Source organism: Columba livia, chromosome 2 (genome assembly GCF_036013475.1).
Source record: "Columba livia isolate bColLiv1 breed racing homer chromosome 2, bColLiv1.pat.W.v2, whole genome shotgun sequence".
NCBI classification, from domain to species: domain Eukaryota; kingdom Metazoa; phylum Chordata; class Aves; order Columbiformes; family Columbidae; genus Columba; species Columba livia.
In genome coordinates, this window is record NC_088603.1 from 4,645,518 (window position 1) to 4,653,541 (window position 8,024).

At 38.8% G+C, this 8,024-nt stretch overlaps 1 long non-coding RNA gene across 1 annotated transcript; it reads right to left on the bottom strand.

Annotated features, from left to right (window-relative positions):
• Positions 1-539: 539 nt before the first annotated feature.
• LOC110364825 (uncharacterized) lies at positions 540-7,327 on the bottom strand. The gene is made up of 3 exons (XR_002423859.2): positions 6,931-7,327; positions 4,855-4,977; positions 540-4,634 (listed from the first exon to the last, which is right to left on the bottom strand). It is a non-coding gene; the product is annotated as an uncharacterized LOC110364825 (long non-coding RNA).
• Between the last annotated feature and the right edge of the window lie 697 nt (positions 7,328-8,024).

Sequence of the window (8,024 nt, forward strand, 5' to 3'; positions counted from 1 at the left end):
CCAGGTGAGGTGGCCCCAGCACAGAGCAGAGTGGGACAGTCACCTTCTGTTCTTACTGCAACAACTCATCAAATTGATTATCTCAGGTTTATAGACAGGCCAGTTACCTGAGCATCAAGTTGACATGTTCAGTCTGCTTCTGATTTCAGAGCTCTTTATCTCAAAAATCACCGTGTGTTGCATAGACACACTGTGGCATTTTAAAATTTGAGCCCAGATCTCTTTGATTCTCTGTCCTGTGTGGCAAAAGCAGTATTCTCCTTTACTTCTGTACATCCACTTTTCACCCTGTCAGTTAAAGAACTGTTGAGTCTCACTGACTATTCTCAATAGGCCTTCCAAAATTAAAGGCTAGTACAGTTTTGCAGTAATGTATCTATTTCTCTTCCAGAAATGAAGATCCTATGCCTAAAATTCTTACTGGAGGGTTAAAACCCCACACAATAAAGCACTTTCTGTCTGGAAACTGCTATATCTTTTAGCTGCAGATGAGAAATTGGAAAGAGCAAAATTTGTAACAGACTAGAGCACGGGAAAAAGAATTTCAAGAAATTTATTGGATCAAAGCAAGAAATAGAGAACCTGTTTCTTCTGCCCTATATCTCAGGAAATAAAACCAAATGTTGTCAGACAGCAAAATAAATTCTGGGAAATGAACACAAAAACATATAGGAAAGAAAGCTCCATATGATGCACTAAGTGCATGAAAGCAGAGACAGAGCTATCTGACCTATCAATGTAGGCAGAACATGCTTTTTGGTGGCAGCCTGACTACAACTGCACAGCTATTTGTCTTTTATAACATCTAGAAACCCAGAAGAGCACTTTTCAGTAGTTAACTCTTCAGAGTGTCAGCCTTTGCCAACTATGACTCTTCATCTGTGATGTGCAGATAGAACATGGCCTACTAAGGCATTTTGTGGAATTAACTTGGGGCAGACTTTGAAACAACTTTTCATTATGTTTAGATTCACACAATACACAGAGTCATTGACTGCGAAACAGTGGTCTAGATTGCACAAGTCATCAAAACGGTATCAAAATTGTGCCAATAATAATGTCTTAATTAGAGATTCAGTCTCTAATTCAGTAGAGATTCAGTAGAGATTCAGTAGAGATTCAATGTTTTGCCCAATGGGAGAGATTAAATAAGTTGGGCAGACTTCAAAAAATACGCTTCTGTAAAACCTTACCAAAAAATCAGACCCCAAATGAATATCTCTAAAAAATTAGCAACACCAAAAAAGAACATCTGAGGACTTTCAAAAGCAGGGATCACAAGCATTAAATGAACATGGTTGTAAGACAAATATGCTGTCTAGTTGCATGTAGGGATCCATGTGAAGCATAGTACTCATTCTGCTATTCTTTCATGATTAATACGTGTCTGGGGGGGTGGGGGTTGTTTGCTTGTTTTTGTTTTTTCTTGCGCTTTTTTTTGTGGGTTTTTGTTTGTTTTTGTGTGTGTGTGCGTGTTTTGTTTTGTTTTTAAAGCAATTTATGCATTACACCAAATATTCTGTGCCTACACGGGGTGTCTCAGTGTATTTAGCTATCAATTTCTTTAACTACTGGATGGACAGTACTCTTCTATGTATCTGGAAAGAAATGAAATATGAAAGAAATTATGAAGAGCTAAAACAAGAAAGCAATTTTTTAAAAGGTGAAAAAAAAAAAGGTATTCCAGCTGTTCTAAGTCACTGTGGCTCCACTGGCTGGATATTGAAGGGACTTGAGTCTCACAGTCCTCCCCACAGGTAGTATTGCAAAAAAAGCTACAACCCTGCAGCCTGATACAACAGTTTTTCTGCCAGAAGTTGCTTATCCATAGCAGAATCAGCAGATGTAACAGCTTTCCAGTTGGTCCAGTGCAGATTTTGATGTCTTAGCTCAAGCCAACCTCATCAATGGTTTATGTGTGAATGACTGATTTTTGGACTAGAGTGGATGAGGTGAAAAGAAATGCTCTCTGCTGCTGAAACCTCCCGGAAAAGATGGGGACGAGCACTTTCTTGGCAATAGCATTTTAAATCAGCTCAATAGTGAGAAGGCAGCAAATGAGAAAATGTGCAATTTATTTGGATATATGCAGCCATTTTACACTGGAGACGTCTCCATGTGGCCTTTTCATCTGGACAAGTGTTTACAGTCAGTGGTAATCTAGTCTGTGATATTTATGGTACCAGCTATCCCATTTTACAGGAAGCATCCAAAGTCAGATTAATCATAACTTGAAGGGCCTGTTCTGCAAAGGGATTAATAGAAGCCCAGATGGCTGCACTGCAGTTGAAAACCTCTAGGCTGTGGACATCTAAAGTTATGGGAGATGAATCTCAGTCTTAATGTCCTGATTGAGTGGTACAGCATGATGTGACTTATAATTATGAATAGCCAAGTAAAGTGGTTTTCCTGGGCTATCAGGGGAATAATGAATCTCAAGTGGTTGCCCTGATGAAGAGGCATATTCAAAGACGGATGCGCACTGTTCCCTAATATTTGTGTGCACAGCTGACAAACAGAAGCTTTGTGCATCAGTGAGAACAATATCTCTATTCAAGCTGTGCTGTTTAGCTACCAAGATATGACAGCTAATCTATTTGGGGGGATTTTCAGCATTCTCTCAGAAATAACAGATAAAGAAGCAAAACCAAAAACATTCCTGTTACTTTTGGGGATTTCTTGTTAGGCAGCCTGGAGAGTTTAAGAGTATGGGCATATGTGATGTGTGTCTGAGGGACAGAAAACAATGCCTAGTACATTTTACTTATTAATATATATGTAGCCCTAACCCTTCACTTGGGTGACTGCATTCCAAGTATGGAGTTGCTGGGTGAATCTATATAAAAGGCAAAGCTTTTCTTATGATTAACTGATTTCAGAAAAGATTCTTTCCCAGTGAGTTTCTCAGACCCTCCTCTGGCCTCCTGTGTAGCACACAAAATAGGAAGATGTGCTTTGCCTCAAAATCTTTCTACTCTGGTGCTAGAAGCCTTAAAAACATATATAAAGAATCTTTATAGTTCTCACAGACGTGCCATTTCATTCAACCCTGTCTCCAAGAAAGCAAGAATTTATCCTGTTTCCTAGAGAAAATGAGAAATTTGGGAAGGTGCTTGTTGGAGATAATGTTTTGAATGACAATATCATGCCCAGTCAAAGTATTCCTGGAATAACTAGAACAAAGTTCCAGATGCAAATTCAGAAATGCACATCACCTTGAGTCCCAGGATAAAAGAGCATGGTGCAGTTTGCTGAAATATTTGCTGAAATCTGCACACTTTTTTCAATACATCAGACATTTTAATGTGAAGTTCACACGTATTTGTTCTCCCATAAACGCAGTTCCCTACATTATTTTCTTAATGTTCTTCCACTTCTCTGACTTGTTGCTTCTTCATTATTCTTTCAAGAGTCTCAGATACCAACCTCCTGGAGGTTCTGTAAGCCTAAAGCAGTGTTTCTGGGAAAATTAAAATAAAAAAAAAAAAAACCACACAAAAACCAAACAGAAAAAAAATCCACACAACAAAAACCAAACCAAACAAACCAAAAAAACCACAACTAAACATACAAAAAACCCCCAACAAAACAAAAAAACCCTTCAAAACACCACCACCTGCTGATACATAGTGTCAGTGGTATAAACCAAAAACCTTAGAGCTAAATCTCTTTGGAAAAACCGAGTCAAAGACTTGGTTCCCAGTCAATGTTGGGTTTCATTCTGGAAATGTAAAGGGGATCAAAATGTTGTCCAGATCTAAAATAACCCATTAATAAAGTACATATACCTTCTGAACTCTTGATAGTAGACTCACTGGGTAAACAATTGTCAAACTGACAAGCAGAAGTTGAACTCTGAGAATAACAACTGTGGATAAACTTCAGGCAAAAAGTGAAAGTCCATACTCCAAACTACTCCATAATCCATCTGCAATGCTTGTATAGCTATATCCTCTTTGCTTCTGTAATTTGCTGCTTTAGTGCTGGCTCCCACTATTGTGTATTTCCCAATCTAGTTCTACCCTGTATCTCTTTCAAGTCTAACATATTTTTCTTGTCTTGCTTTGAGTCCTAAATACACCTGTTTCCTTTTCAGATTTTACGTTTTACTTCCACTGCCATATCTTTAGGTCCATTCTTTCATCTTAGTCTTTTTGCCCTGACCCTTAGCTAAGCTTCTTGTGAGTAAACAACAGCATGAGATAAAGGTTAAGTAAGTGCTTCTGAGGTACAGGCACCTCTTCCACTCAGAGAGCAGTCTGCTCTGATGAAGATTCCCTTCAGGATGATACATCCACTTAAGATCTAGTGCTGGAGATGTTAACAGCAACAGTTCCTCCAGAACTACTAATACCCATTTTGTATTTTCCCGGAAAGAGCATAATTCATCTGTGTAGCAAGGCTGAGTTGGCCATTGTCTCCTCAGGGCTGCAGGATTTATCCCAAACACGAGCAGCACAATACATCTTGAATAGCTGTGTTTGTAAGAACAGTAAGTTCATTGCTTTTGCTTGTATTGTCATATAGTTGTACAGCTTACACTATCATCCCTCTTGAAAATTCTTCAGTTCTAGCAGAACCCCAGTAAGTGGACTTTGCCTGGAGCTCCATCACATCAGAATGTTCTTCCAGTCCTGAAATACGAGGTAGAAGATGGAAAAATGATCTGTACTATTATGTTCTTAAATACCAATATTAATACTACTACGATGACTGCCTTGCCTAAAAATATGTGGAATTTACAGATGAATACATACAGATTTCTGATCTTCACTACTACTTTTCATCATCTCCTTGCATTTCTAAGCATAGCTTTATTGCCATTCCTTCCTTACTTCATAGTAGATATTTTACCTTTTAATTTTCTGCTCCACTCCAAGATATAAGGGAGTTCTTGGGGAAGCAAGGACGTATCATCATTTTTTCCCGTTTGACTTCTTCCTCTGTTTGGTCCAGATGGAGGATTTCACAGCAACCCTAAATGACACAGGAAACAGCACTGACTGATTGACTTAGTCTTTGCATACCAGGAGCCACACTGGAAATCTGGCACTTATGTGCATAATTGTGGTGATACAAAGCAAGAGATTCTTAGCAATATGTATTTTCTTCTGTATGAAATACGCTTGAAGCGATTGATGCACTTAGAATTGCTTCATACACCATCTGTATCCAGCTGCATATGCTCGTACACAGATTTAAAATATATTTTGATCACCACTGCATTGGAGTGAAGTGGTGGTTTTTTGTTAGTAGAGTGTATTAATAAAGCTCAAATTATATCTCACTTCATTCAGTCCTATGAAATACATTCAATGTATGATTAACTTAAAATTAGAGAAGTCTCTGTTAACATATGTTAATGTTTCCGCCTCCAACACTCAGCAGTCGCACTAGAATTATTGCACAGAGCTGCAGAAATCAAAAAGTAGCAGTTGCAATCTTCATGACTGAGAAGTCATTATTTTTTAAGAAGAAAATGAAAACATCTTTATAACTTTGTCTTCCTTTTTTATATACCTTCCTTGTCTTGACGGGAAAACTGGAAGTTGTCTTCTCAAAAAAACCTTACAGAAACATTCTTCAAACAGTATCCTTTTAACCCAGGCCTTCTCATTTATGTGTTAAATTTGAATGTATTTCAGAACATATCAGCAATGCCTTCTTTCACTAATTATCAGTTAATTTCTACTTAACATCACCCTCTGTCAGGGAATTTGTTACGAACATAATGACCTTAAAATCTTTACAAATTCAAACTTAAATATATTCTGGTCTGATAGAGATCCTTCCAGCTTCTCTGGCACCTCACATATTTATAGCAAAGTCCCATGATTTCTTCCTCAGATTTATACTTTTTATTCTCCTGACCACCTCTTGCCCAATGGTGAGCTTTAGTACAAGATTGAGACATATTACAGGAGCAGCACCACTTCTCTGCAGCTTTTCCTCTGTTCCATGCTGTACGCAACTAATGGCAAGTGATCCCCACAAACCTTCACCTACCAGACCCATTAACCTTGGATATTTTTTTCTATTCTCAAAACAAAGCTAAAATTATGCATTTCCTATGCATATAATCCTCTTTGTTTTTTGTGAATTTAAAGACTTACCAAACTGTACAGTTGCTGATATATATCTTCATTTTGAAAGACACAAAGGAAATGAACCAGAACCATAAATCAGTTACAGCTCACCTGCTATGCCTTAATTTTTACTGCATGGATTTTATGTTTCTTGGAGAACAAGTGCAGGCCATATATCCTCCCCCATATATCCTCCCCCAAATAAAAAATTCTGAAGCCTTCAATTATCCTGATGATATCCTGATGATTATCCTGATCAGCTGTTTTCACTCCCAAAGCTGTAACACACATCCTATTTAGCAGCTTCTTATCACTTGCACTCCCCCACACTCCCATTCTCCAACCAGGACTCCAGGATCACCAGATCAAGATCCCAGCAAAATACTCTATTTTCCTCATCCTGCTGTCATACCTTCCCACCTCCTGACTGTTGGCAACTACTGCCTGTTCAGATTCCCCCCAGTGTCCGAGACAGCAACATGAACTGGCATTAATGGCACAATATTCTAGAGCACCTCAGAGAGGCGCTGGCACAGAGGCACCCTGAAAGTCAATTTAGACAGGCAATAAGCTCCAAAAAGACTTTGTTCTAACCAGAACTGTTTAGCAAAGAACCAACTAGACATGGGGTTTATCCAAAAATATTAAACACTGGCAACATTATAAAACACAGGTTCAGATACTGGTTATGAGTTAATTACTACACAGCTGACTCAAGCTCAAGGGATCAGGTCCCAAAACTCTAGAGTGATGATTTAAAATGTTTATCTTCCCACTTTTACAAAGCGTGGATTCTCAAAGGTACACTGAAAATCTCTTTCCAGTTCAGCAAGATGTCTCAGACCTCAAAGAATGTTCCTCAGATGGTGGGTCCAATGACAAGAATCTTCAACTGCCTCACAGCTCCTCCAAGGAAAACCAACTCAATAGCAGTCTCCAGCAGCTCCATTTAAAGTCTAACCGAATCTGAGCTGTGGTCATTTATGGTAGGGGTCCAGAAACTTCTCTAAACCAAGGCATTTCATTGGTCAAGGGCCCTGTCTGTCAACAAGGGGGCATGTGCATGGCCATAGGAGTCTACCAGCCTAGAAGTTTCTGCTGGTTTTGGGGTGGGGAGTGTATTTGCTATGGGCATTATATAGTTGTACATGGGCAGCCAAATAACTTGCTGGTTATCTATATGAAACTGGGCACACATGAGCTAAGCATTGAAGACTCAGTTCAGTTTTCTACAATGCACAGTGTAGATATACTATATAGAGTATGTACTACCATACTATATATAGTTCATCTAATATATAGCAAATATTTATTGCCATTTGAGAGTGCTGTCTGGCCTCAACCATCTCTCAAGAAGTGGATTGCTCTTAAACCTTGTGTCATCTGTTAGCCCTACATGGATATCTGGACACCTCCAAGCATGCTGAATGGCACTAGAGGACTATCTGAGGACAACTGAATCAAGTCCCTTGTGAGAAAGCCCCATGCTTACCTCAGTACACCTTCATATGATGAGCTGAATCACTCCCTGAATTCCACAAACAGCAAAGAATAGCTCTCCATTGATGATCATGGAAACACAGCAACCTGGCTTGCTTACAGATCTGCATGAGGATGCCCACATATTGATATCTTACTCTGCAAATTGACTTTCATCCAGAGAGAAAAAGGTGAGAGGTAATGAATATGAATCAGAGCTTTAAAATTATGTCATTAACTTCTGCAGAAGTGACTTACCTGGACTGGTTTTAATGATGATCTCATTTTACTGAGTCTTAATTCCAGATAAAATCATATAATCATAACATATGGCATGCCACCCATAGACATAACAGGCTTACTACCAGGCACAATTCTTTGCCTTCCCAGACATAAGACAGGAATGACTCTAGCTGAATATTTTAAAGGGATTCCTCAGATGTATATTTTATTAGCTGA